The 12,757-nt window shown below is 41.6% G+C and overlaps 1 long non-coding RNA gene across 1 annotated transcript in view; it reads right to left on the bottom strand.

Annotated features, from left to right (window-relative positions):
• Positions 1–6: 6 nt before the first annotated feature.
• The window catches only part of LOC108446201, a 23,003-nt gene continuing 10,252 nt past the window's right edge, over positions 7–12,757 (bottom strand). The window contains exons 2-4 of the long non-coding RNA XR_001861325.1: positions 8,803–8,954; positions 4,652–4,723; positions 7–2,765 (exon numbers count right to left, since the gene is read on the bottom strand). This is a non-coding gene — a long non-coding RNA (uncharacterized LOC108446201). The remainder of the gene's footprint in view (positions 2,766–4,651; positions 4,724–8,802; positions 8,955–12,757) is intronic.

Below are 12,757 nucleotides of genomic sequence, written 5' to 3'. Positions count from 1 at the left end.
CATTCCTGCGTGGAAGGGAAGGGTGTCCCAGCCCCATGAAGTCAGTACTAACAGGAGTCATGAAGACCCAAGTTAGGAGGGAGAGACAAGGACCCTGGCACCTCTGACACAAACCTGGCAGACACTGAAGGGTTCCTATGATGCCCTTTTCTAATGCCATGGTTAGGCTGAACTTGCCACAACTGTGGGAAGGTTGAGCAGCCTTGGGGTGAGACACCATTGCAAAGGCAGCAGGGGAAACAACACAGATCCTGGGAATCACTGGTGTAGCTATAAGTGAGTGTGCCTTCATGGCAAGCAGGAGACAGGCTTTCCCAACCTCCCTTTAGTGAGGATGATCTCTGTGCTTGTTTGATGATGGGGTTTTGTTAGCTTCCATCAAAATGAATAGAAAGAAATGAAGAGCAATATGTGAAAGGCACGCTGGTTTATTGCGTGGTCATCCAGGATGCAGAGGTGAAGAACTATGAGCAAGGGCAGTGGGGGTGGTAGCCTCATTCTTCATTGTTTCCTCAAATTAGTTAGAAATCTTTCCTCTTTGTTAACAGAAATTTCAAAGTGAGGGCAGCCTGTTCCCATACAAAGTATCCACATGAGCCAACAGGCACCCTTTTGGCAGATGAGGAGGTTTCCTCTTACTTAGCAGCTGAAAAATGGAATCTGATGAATTAAACTACCTCTTGTAATTAATCAACTGGCTTATTTATGCCTCCTAAACTCAAATTTGAAAGCTATCTGGAAACCTGAAGTACCTTGGGGATAAAATAATGGGCATTAAGGTTATTTTCTAGCAAATGAAACTTTGGGAGTCTGCCAGCAGTAGTCAGGCTTATTGGACCATACCTAATCGAAGCAGGGAAAGGCATGAGCTGAAGTCTTTGACTACCTGAAAGTTAATAGAGTGATGAGCAAGAGTGACCTCTCTCAAGATGTGAGATAAATAATAAATGGCCAGAAAAAGAGGTAAAGAGCTAAAAATAAAGTCCAACTACACTGTGGTCCCTAGTAGCAGTGGTGAGGATCATTTCACATTTCAGTGTCTCCTCCACTTCATTGCAGGGAAAAATGTGTTCACAGAGCACCTCACTAAGCAGGTTTTTTGCCCCTTGCTGTTCAGCTCCAAGCTCTCTGTAATGAATGAATCAGCATTCTAGCAGAGCTGGGAGGGGAACTTGCACATCTTGGCTGGGAGCTGTATGACACTGAGGAGTGTGGTTGGTCCTTCACATCCACACTGGGAAATTCCACTGAGGAAGCAGTTGCCAAGCAAGGGCTGTGGTATTAGGAGGTGAAAATGTATTTGTAACATCTCCTTTTTAGAAGGGAAAAAAGAGATGTCTTCAATGAGAAATAGTCTGAAGAAGGTGTTGAAGGGGTTTATTTGACTCATGCTAACAAACTCTGGGACAGAACAAATTGGTTTTAAATGGAGGAGCTGGACACACAGTCCAGCTGACCTGAAAGAAACCACAGGCAAGGAGTAGGTCTGTAGAAGAATGTGGGACTTTATGAAGCCTTGTGGTGAAAAGAGAGAGATGTGGGGGCAGGTTGCTGAATCCTCTGACTGCTGCCTTCAAGCTCGTACCTCAATGTGAATGGACACACACATATAGTCACATGAAAGGCATTTACTGAATTTGACCAATGTAGGGAATCCATTTTCCAGATTAAAGCAGGTGAGTTTGGTGACTGAGTGAAATGTGACAGAAATGTCCAAACCCCAGGGTCCAAATCTGAGCTGAGAAATAAAGAGACCACCTCAAATTGCAAAGGAAGGAGTGACTTAAAAGGGAAGAAACACAGAATCACAGAATTGTTAGGGTTAGAAGAGATCTCTGGAGATCATCTAGTCCAACCCCAAAGAAAGAAAACATTCTGCACAAAGCTATTGCTTTTAAAAGAGAGTAATAAGATAAAGCTGTCCCCCTTGCTATGCACTGAGTAACAGCTCTGAAGGTACCTTCAGTCAAGGAGCAGGGGGAAACAGATTAGATTCATCAGAGAACTGAGACTGAGCAGCAGGGAGCTATGACAGGAACTGCAAAAAGGGAACAAGTCAGAGGCAACACACAGAGACAACGGTCTCTTCACAAATCCTCCTTCATATGAGAATTTCCTGCGAGTGGCTGTCAGGAAGAAAAGACAGACAGGATAATGTCGAGTATGATCATGCTGGGGATGTCAGAGCAATGATACTGCAAAACTTGGGGGAGAGAGAAGAACACTGAAGGAAATGGCAGAGCAGGGCTTTGGGAACATGAACTCGGAGGAAAACAATTCCAGTACAAAGGGAAGCAGTGTTGTAGATGCACAAGCATCATCTTGGCTCCAGCAAATGCATTTGGGAATAAACACAAATGGTAAAGGCCATTCACCTTGGTTGCATTAGCAATCTCCACAGTTCACAATAGTGCAGTTTTGATTAATCAGTTGTGCTTGCATGTAACAAGGCCCAGGCCAACATCAACTTCCACTGGAACAGATCCTGCATGTCACTGCTGATTTGCCTGTGTGTTCCCTCCTTTGCCTGCTGACTTGGTCTTCACAGAGTGTGGGTTGAGACACACTGTGCTTGCCATACATATTTGTCCCTTTTTATTTGATACTACCACCAGGATGCTTCCCTCTGCTACTGCTATTGCAGGCTTTGTTTCACTGCAGAAATAGCGCACGTCCTTAGGTTCTTTCCTCTTTCCATCACACGTCTTCTGTGTCTAGTCTCTGAAGGTGTTTTTAAGCACAGTGCTCACTCAGCATCTTCTGGCCTATGTGACATGTGAGAACAGAAAAAAGATATTTACTATTGACTCTTAATTTGGTCTTAGACAAGAGGTGAAAGCAAGAACCACAATGAAAGGCAGAAGACACATATTGGAAAGAGAAAAATATTTAATTTAGGCCATGTGTTACATGCATAGGAATCTAAGGTCCTCTTTTATGTAAAACTTCATGGCCATCTGGGTTTTTTGAAGTTGCTCAAATAACAGCTTCTGATGTCACCTACAGTGCCATTTTTTCACATGGCCACTTGTTAGCCTATTTCAAACATTGTTGGCATTTTAAGAGGCTTACTGGGCAGTTTCTAATTTATTTGAACTGGGTAAATCAACGAGTCAGAGGCTTCTCTTTGGTATCAGATTGTTCTCTGTTAGTCTACTGCAAATTCCTCTCCTCTTTTCCATCACATTGTAACTACAGTCTTCCATTTGCAGGGAAATAATCTCACACAAGTAAAATTCTATCCAACTCCCAAAAATGCCAGGAATCTTGAACTAAGCTTTGCTTCTCTTACACTGCTTCACAGTCCATCTCTGACAGAGATGATATTTTTCCCAGTGAACGAAATAATGAGAGGCTTTCAAATCACTTGATTAATTTTACAGCTTTCAAAGCCAGCACTGCATCCCACAGCACACAGGAAGGAAGTCCCAGAGCTCTGTGCAAATTTTCCATTGATGCTGTTTTCACCTCCTAGCACTGAGCTGCAACAGGACCCAGCCCATTGCTCCTCCTGCTGCCCTCTGATAATGCCACTGGTGACACTTTTGTTCTGGAAATGTGACAGCCCCACCCTAACTTCAGATTGTAGTTTATAATCAGAAGACACAGAAAAACTGTGCCACCGTATTTTCCATGTGTCACTGGTGCAAAGTTCAAACTGGCTTTTTTGGTTTGCCCTTGGTATGTGGAATGAGCCTGTCACCTTTTGATATCAATGTTGGATCAGTCCTCATTTGTAATGAGCAGGGAAAAAACTGAGAAATCACTTTCACTCATTTATAAGCAATATCCAAAGATTGCTAACAAAGACTGGATGAACAGAGCCTGGACTGCCTCCCTGCACTGCTTGCTCATCAGCCAGTGTGAATGTGTATTCTGTGCATGTGAAACACAATGAAAACACATCTGCTCCTTTTCATGTACACCACAAGTGTGACTGTGGCCCATGAGGGCCTTTTCCCAGTGCTGACAGGTGGCAGAAATTGAGTTGGTTGCAAGACCCTAAAAGTTAATGAAGGCAGACATCTGCAGCAGAGCAGTCTGTAGCTGAGCCACTTAGAAAACTCCCTGTGCAGCCAAGAAAGAGAGAAGACACCTGTGGAGCCTTAATTTAGATGTCTATTTTAGGGTGGGCTGAATCACACTTTGATGCCCATTCAGTCCTGGCCTCCCCTGGTCACCATTCAGCCCAGGTGACCTACATTCAGGTGAGTGATTCCCACCCCTGCTTTACCCAGGCAGATGAAGTGCCACTCCAGAAGAGCACTTTGGCTAGGTGATATCTGTAGCGGAGCCGGCTCTGCCTTCCCTCTTGTAATCATGACTGCTTGAGAGGTTATTTTGGGGCACTCGGGAGCAGTTTAAATTTGCTCTCCCCAGTCACAGGCAGTTTCCTCTGTCTGGTTGTGAGCTCCATCAGCTACTGCTCCTGGAAATGCAGTTTGCACCCCACTGCATCAATAAAGGTGAGTCAAGCACAGTAAGGGACTCTAAAGGCTCATTTCATCGATGTTTGCTATTATTGAGTACATACATAACATTCCTGCAAGCTGGAGACTGTTGTAATAAGGCCAATCTCAATAATATGGAAAGGCATCCTTCCAGGGAGAAAACACAATGGCTCACACCTCTTTCACAAATTGTTTCTTACTTGAAAGTTTCAGAAAACAAAGTTCTGTTTGCAGGATGTTTTCCTGGTGTTTCTTGCCTGCCTGGAGGGAACCTGGGGACAGACACAGACAGCTCTTCTCAGTTCAGAAAAAGAATACTGTGATAACTGTGATAACCGATTCAACATGCAACAAAAAGGATGAGTATGACCAGTGTTGTTAGAGCACAGACATCCCCACAGGTGGGGGTAAACCCTATAGGTAAACCAAAAACATAATCTCAAGTATAAAATCACCCTCACATGCCCATGCATTGGACATCTCCAAGAGACCCAAGTGGTAACAGGAGGGAAGATCTCAGAGTGACTCTTGTCTGTTTAATCAACTTAATGCTTAAGGAGTTTTTCTTCTACCACACCAAGCGACTTCTGTCTGACTAAAACCTATTTTTCAAGGCATTTTCTTCTTAACAGAGATGAAAATCAGAAACAGATTCACCATCCCTTTTTAAAAATTTGTTTCAAAGATTCATACCTCAGTGTTAAAAAAATGGTGGGTCTTCTTGTCCTACAACCCTTTCTGGCTTCCAAAATTTGAACTTGATAACCCCTGTTCTTGTTTCTTGCTGAACTCTTCTCAATAGATTAAGTGTTCACTGTGCCCTACCTTTCTTTTTTCCCTACTTCAGCTGCTATCAAGCCACTTCACAATAAATAGCTCAAACCCTCTACGAATAAACCATTTTCTCATACTCATCAGGCTTCCAATCATCTCTGCACATTTTCATTTTCCAAAATGTTTTTCAAGATGCCTGCATCAGAGCTTCATGCAATAATTCAGTTCCAGTGAAATCACTTCCCTGCTCCTACTTGTTTATCTCATGTTTATGTAGCTGGGCATTACATTTGCTTGTATTGCCAGAGCATCACAGGGGGATTCTGCTTTCCCTCTGGCAACTCTGAGACTCTTCTCAGCATTGCTCCTTCCCCAGCTCTGCAGATACAGCCTACGGCCTGTGTAACTCAGCCATATTAAAAAGCTCTGTTTAATTACACTCCCTACACCTAAACTCCCTACATCATTTCATATAGTTATCATGTCCTTATCATAATTTCTATTCCAGCAGCACATGTGATATTAAGAGATTTGTTTTAAATTACAGGAAAGCTGCATTTAATTCCAGATCACTGATGAAATTGGTTGGTCAACACTGTTTCTAGTACATACCACCATGGGATGCCACTAGAAACACACTCATTCAGAGAAAATTTCATGTTAGCAACAGCTTTGCAATCTGCCATTTAGAGAGTTCTAAATTCATCTTATCCAAGCTTTATTGACACTAATTGCTCATTTTTGCAACCTTGCCATGCAGTTGCTCATTTTTTAAAAACTCAGATTATCCTATGCCAGCAAATAGTACACATTAAACCATAGAAATTTTTTATGTCTATATGACAGTGTTTATCAGCCAAACACATAATTCATAGTAAAATCAGGCTGTATTGACAAGATTTTTTTTTTTTAACAGCATCATATTAACTGTCATGAAATGGTGTTCAAACATTTTACCTCTATTTACATCTTCGTTAATTGAATCTTGTTAATTTTTCTCTTATTTTGCAAGGGAATAAATCAGGATAAAAAGGTGATTGCCCATATTAACCCATTTTTATCTTTTTACTGTACCATCACCAAAGGATTGAAGCAATTGGCTGTATATTTTGATGCAAGTTACTCAGGTCTGATGATGTACAAACATTCCTCTTAAAGACATGCTAGAATTTTTCTTACTTTCCAGTGGACTGGAAAACATTTGAAGCGGCATAGGCTTATCACCTGCTTTTCTCCAAATACAGAATATTAATATCTATTGTCAACTTCTTTCTTTTTTTGTCTATTGAAGTTACGAACAGTCCTATTTTCACTTTGCAAAGGTGGTCTTTTATAACTTCATTTGTTTGTACTCTGACTCCAAGAGTCCTTCTTGTGCTAAACCTGGCAGACCTTTTTTTCTGTAATTTCTTTACTTTCCTTTATGTGTTTTCTACAGTGCTAAGTTCTAACTGGTAGCTGTGGTTTACCCCTCTCTAACACTGTTACAAAGCACCAACCCTGTGGTTTACATTTACTTCTTTACTTACATTAGGAGGTTTAAAGCAGAGAACAATTATACCTGTATAATAACAGCAACCCAGAGGGCATGAAAAGAAGATTAACACCATTTCCTCTGTCACAGTCTGGAAGAAAAGAACATCTTAAACTTCTCCTGGTACCCCAGTCTTTGACTTTGCTGGACGCCTAAGCCAGGTAGAGCACACAACACTAACTTACCCTTAAGAGGACCAATGGCCTGAGAGCAGGAGATTTCAGGCTTAATATAACACAAGTTGGGAACAAGTTTCTGAGTTGAAACCATCTTCATGCTCTCTGCAGCCCTGACCTGCTGTAACTCTACTGAAGACATTGAGGTCAACATTTTAGGTTTGTCTCCTAAGAAAATAAAAATATTGCAAGGATCCTGGAGCTTGGAGGCTTGAGCATTTTTTTCTTGTGGTTAAGAGTTCATGTAGTGGCTGTTAGTTTTGGGTGACAACTGAGGTGCAGTGAGCTGTGCAGAGCAGCCATTATATTTAGTGGGATGGAGGGGTTGGTAGTCAGGATCACAGAGTAACTCAGGTGGGAAGGGTCAGGAGGTCTCTGGCTCAAACCCCTGTGTAAAGCAAGGTAAGCTTCAGACCACGTTGCTTGAGGGTTTATCCAGCTGGGTCTTGAAAATCCTCCCAGAGTGGAGACTGACTGCACAGCTTCCCTGGGAAGGATGATTTGCTGCCTGACTGTCCTTGCAGTGAAAAACTTTCTCCTTAATTCTAGCGCAAATCCAGCTGTCTGTGGACCACCTGTCATGCCCAAATATGAACAACTTGGTTCCATCTTTTCAGTGACCTCCTTGTACTCACCAGGCAACTGCTGTTAAGTCATTCCAAAGCCATTGTATCCCCTGATGGAAGAAGCCCACCTCTCTCAGCCTCTCCTCACAAGGCAAGTGCTCCTGCCCTGATCATCTTGGACGTTCTCTGATGAACTTGCTCTGGGTCATCGGTGCCTTTCTTGTGTTGCAGGGGACAAAGCTGGACACAGTACTCTAGACGTGGTCTAACAAGTGCTGAGTAAAAGCTTTCTTCATCTAACAGCTGTTTTTCAGCCACAGTTCTTTTGTTTCCACAGTTTTTCCAGACCCCTTAAGTGGATTTCTCGTACCCTGCCTCCATTTTTCGTGTCATTGCCACTTCAGTACAACAATTTGTTGCCCTGCTTTTGAAACTCTCATACCTCAGCCTTGCAGTTTGCCTGAATAATCAGTATTCAGAAACAACAGTGATATTTTGAACAGATGAGCATGGATCTGGTTTTGCTAATGCTGGCTGCTGTGGCAGACTATACAGCAGAAAGCAAAGAAAATCAAGAAGTTCTTCTGTCCCTTCCCAGAACAGAGAGTGACAATAATGGATCAGTTTCCTACAGCAGCCATGGGAGCCTTTTCTTTGCTAACAAAGTATGCCCTCTCTTCCCAGCCTACAGAAATTTGTTTCAAGGAAAGCCTCTCAGCACTGCCTTGTTATTTATCCTGCCTGCATGGCCCCTCAGTGCAGTGGCTGCCACCAAAGGCAGACTCAGGATGAGGCATTGCCAGAGAATGTTAAAAGCAGAAAAAGTCCCAGAAGCCACACAAATGGATGCAAAAATGTACATTCTCTTCTCACTCCAGGAAAAAAAGCAGCAACTGTTAGTTGTACACAGGCTTCACAGGGCATTTAGGCTAAAGAGCCCTGAAAAGTCAGGGGAATCATTCCAGAAGTTGTGAAAATGGATGTGATTCTACACACAGAATATTGAACATTTCATTTTATGAGGACTGCCTGCATCACTTGCTACAGTGGCCAGATAGACCCCTTCAAGATCCGACTTTTCTATTAGGCAAGGAGCGAACCTCAGCCATGGCCTCCAGGTTGGGGAGCTCTGAAGCAAATATGCACAGGAGCACCCAGTATGCTACAAAAACTGTAATTAATACAGGAATTAGGTACCCCTGCAAGGAGAGGACAGAGTACATAAAATTCAACAACTACAACAAGGCAAATTTTCATGGCATTCTAAGCTTGTTTGTTCTTAGAATTTCAAATTACCTTACCTGCCTTATTCCACATGCTCTGTCACAATCCCTTCTCAGACCCAGCCTTCTCTGTCCTTCCCAACTGGTGATCCTGGAAACCACCTTTCTTTCCCAGGGTCTCTCAGATTCTTCCTGGTAGTGTCCATCTTGGGTCTCTCCACCTGTGTGCTCTGAATCAAGAGCCACAGAGCAAACAAGGTTGAGATTCATCAAACCAGTGGGAAGTTGTGCAAAGACGGAGGTTTTAGTGCTCTTTGACAGTGTGATTTGGAAAGTTTTCTGGGGGTAATTGGCAATCAGTTATGGCACTTAACAGCAAGACCACATATGACCATGCTGGGGTGCCTGTGGAATAGGTGCAATAAACACACGAAAATGAACCCATGTGATCAAAATCTGCAAGATATCCTGATGTGCAAATAGGAGGACAAGCAAAATTTTGGGGTTCTTATTTCTTATGAGCATGTTTTTCCCATCCTTCAGCTCAACTCATTCAACTATTTTCCAAAAACAACACTGTTCTCTCATCTATGATATCTCAAGGAAGTAGAACACAAAAAATAGAGAAGCTGGTGACATGGTGATTGGGATGCTCCATTTTAAATCAAGGCTGTTGGGCACTTTCAATACCATAATTAAGGATAATGCAAACCATTTTTGCCTACTGGTTTGCTGTGGTAGATCAGGATTTTCCTCAAAATCTGGAAGAATCAGTAATTGAAAAGATTATGTAAATCTGGTCAGCATATCACCAGCCTGGGAATGTATTTAATTTTAATCACTGAAACATGTATATTGACAGTTGTAGGAACAGACTGAAAGCTCATTAAGGTCTGTTCTAAACTGGGAGCTTAAAGAGGAATTTAGACCTGATCCTCATTTGCCTAAAGTAGCAATGAGGTATTTCAAGAAAATACTTTGTTGAGAACAGTGAGGAGAGAAACTCTGCTCAAATGAAATGGCTTTTTTATGTTATAAGATCTATTCCATACAATCCAGTGCACATAGAACGTCATTCAAGCTCAGGGAAATATTTTTCCCATCACACTGTTGCTTGTATCCAATTTCTGGAATAGAGCAGTGTGCAGTGGTTGTGCCAACCACTGGGGGAAAATGTCTGCCCCAAACATGCACAGTTTGAATGCATCAGAAGGCTAATAAACAGCAGGAGGCTGTAACCCTCGTGTTACAGAGGCTCACCCAGAGACACTGAGTGACTGTACTTGCCAAAGGTGACAATGGGAATCAACAGCAGCACCAGGCACTGTCTCACGGACTGGTTTATTGTCCCTGAAACTATCAGTCTCTGAAAGGACATCTTTCTCTCTGATTATTTTTTCTGAACATGCTTTGCTTTTTAACGGGTTGTGAAACATAATCAAAGAACATGTTCATTACTGATGTTTGTCCAAGAAGTTTCTACTAACATCAGCCTCTTTTCCTCCATACAATGCCAGTTTCACAGATCCATTTGCATCACATTGGGGAAGTCCTATTCATGCATCATTTGCAATATGAACCATCTGTTTTACTCAAAACAGAGATAACAGACAATGCTGTCTCAATACTGAAGGGATTCATTTTTTAATCTTTGTGCACATTTGTTAAAATAATCTACCTTTGAATTTCAAGCTAAAAAATACTGTCAGAACATACACTGGCCTGCAAAGATCATAGTGATTTAATTAAAAATGTATAAAATGTCAAAGTTGGCTTAATGCCCCTGTGGGAAGGAAATAGGGCCAAGTTTCCACCCGTCTTGAGTACATACTGGCTTATATGAATTGCACTGGAATGAAAACAATTTTGTCAATCAGAATTAATTATAAATTAAAGTTAATTAAGCTATTTACCTTTGATGGCGACACTGGCCCATACAAAACTATATACAATCTCTATTGTAATGCTGAAACTGTTCTATGGTCCATTCTCAGGATTTCATGTCAGAGGAACCAGTAGCTTCCTTTTCAGCTTCAGTAGAGTATTAATATATTCACATCTACAATAGTTATTCCATCTCAGCAGAGAAGTAGCCAATTTTTCCCTAATTAAAGCCTCATTATACCATCTTAATAGAAACACATAGCTCTCTTCCACCTCAAAACACTTGCTAAGTTTTAACAGTGCCCAAGGACACTCCATAAATCAGTAGTGGCAGTACAATTAGTACTGAGGATTTCTTGGCTCTTAGGTCTATATTCAGCTGCTAAGCCAGCTCTCAGTTTCCATCCCCTGCCCATTCTTTTTGGTCTATATCAAGTTTTGTAGGTCATAAATACATGCAATGTCAAATGAAGTACCCCTTATCACAGCCTACCCACTCACTCAACAAAAAATATATGCAGAAAAGAAGGTGAGTGAATATTCCTTGTCAAGGAATAAACCATTGTATATTTACCAAAAGAGATAATGTGATATACTTACACCCTGAGGGTTCATGGGCTATTTTCTTCCCCTTTCTGACAGTATATTCCTTGTGCTATTCTGACAATATAAACTACTCTAAATAGAAAACAAGGAGCTAGTTGATTTTTTTTATAAATGTGCCATATTTTTATTTAACATCCAAGCAACAGCTTCACAGATGGGGTTGAATTGCAAAGCAAGCTGTTCCCTAGCACCAGTGGAAACACCTTCCCAGTAACATTAAAGGGAGATCTTCATGGACTTAAGCTTGTCCCTGGTTAACCTGGCACACAGTACAGCAGGATGGCTGCATCCCTCTTACTGTGTTGGTAGCAGACAACAGGTTAAGGGATGGGAAGAACCACTCATGTCTTCTCTCTCTGCACCCAAACAAGCATAACCAGACAGATACATTTATTGGTATTAACTCTCAAGGTTTTCTTCCCTTAGATTTCTTTGCACCGCCTGTTTCCACATTTTGTAAGGAACTATTTCACAAGGCAGTGTCATACAACATGCTTGGTACTACTTCTCTTGGTGTCTAACCTAAACCTTTCTCTTACCTATTTTCAGCTATGACTGTGCATTTCTTTATCATTCTCTTCTCCAATTCTACAGCAAAATAAACTTTCCTTAGATATTGAAAGGCTCTCCTTCATGAATGAACGGTGTGGGATGATCATGTCTCTGTCTCTGCTCATAATGTCCCTGAGCATGGAGCCCAGGATCCGATTTGCCTTTGTGACTGCAGCAGCACAATGGGGACTTGTGTTCAGCTTGCTGGCCAACAGGACCCCCACAGGAGAATCTACTTCTGCACCAGTCAACATTTCCTATAATTTTCTTCCAGGTCCAGCTACCTGACCTAACTCTAATAATGAGCAAATCTTCTTGTAGTCTCATCTTCATATAATTTTAGATGCTCTTTCTTAACCTCACTTTCAAATCCTGATGCTAGGAAAATGCTTATTTTTAAATCTATTTTGCATTTAAAACCCCCCATATTAGTACCTCACTCCATCTGTCATCTCTATCAAAATTGGCATTTGACTACTGCATGTTTGATCTCGTTCAGTAGTGTCCTTTGCTGTAATTTTCTTTCCAAAAGTCTTGGTGAATTCCAGGGGAGGAAATGCTCTCATCATCTGCACTGGGATTTTGTACAGAATCAAAATGAACAACTGTTCTCTCTTGTGTAGTGACACATTAATGCCAAATTTCTCTGCTTCATCTCCACAGATCTTCTTGGTTCTCAAATGACCCATAATCTGTGGAGCAGGAAGGATGAGCTGAAAGCCTTGGTACAGCAAAACTTTCCTGAACCCTACAGATTGCAGTGTCCCACTTGTGTAATCTGAAGATGTCACTGCTACATGGATAAAAGCAGCTTAGTTTGGAAGCATAGAAATGTTCAACTCATTAGATTTACCAGGCCTTCAACTGTCTTTCAGATGTGGTTCAAAGTGCTAGCTCGAATCAATGTCTGTTGGTAATTGCTCTGACATCCAAAATTTTTACTGAACCAGATATTATTTTGAGTCAAAAGAACAATTTTCTTTTTTTTTTT

Source organism: Corvus brachyrhynchos, unplaced genomic scaffold (genome assembly GCF_000691975.1).
Source record: "Corvus brachyrhynchos isolate BGI_N302 unplaced genomic scaffold, ASM69197v1 scaffold53, whole genome shotgun sequence".
Classification (NCBI taxonomy): Eukaryota; Metazoa; Chordata; class Aves; order Passeriformes; family Corvidae; genus Corvus; species Corvus brachyrhynchos.
Note: the sequence above shows the minus strand (reverse complement) of the source record. Positions and strands in the feature narration are given on the sequence as shown.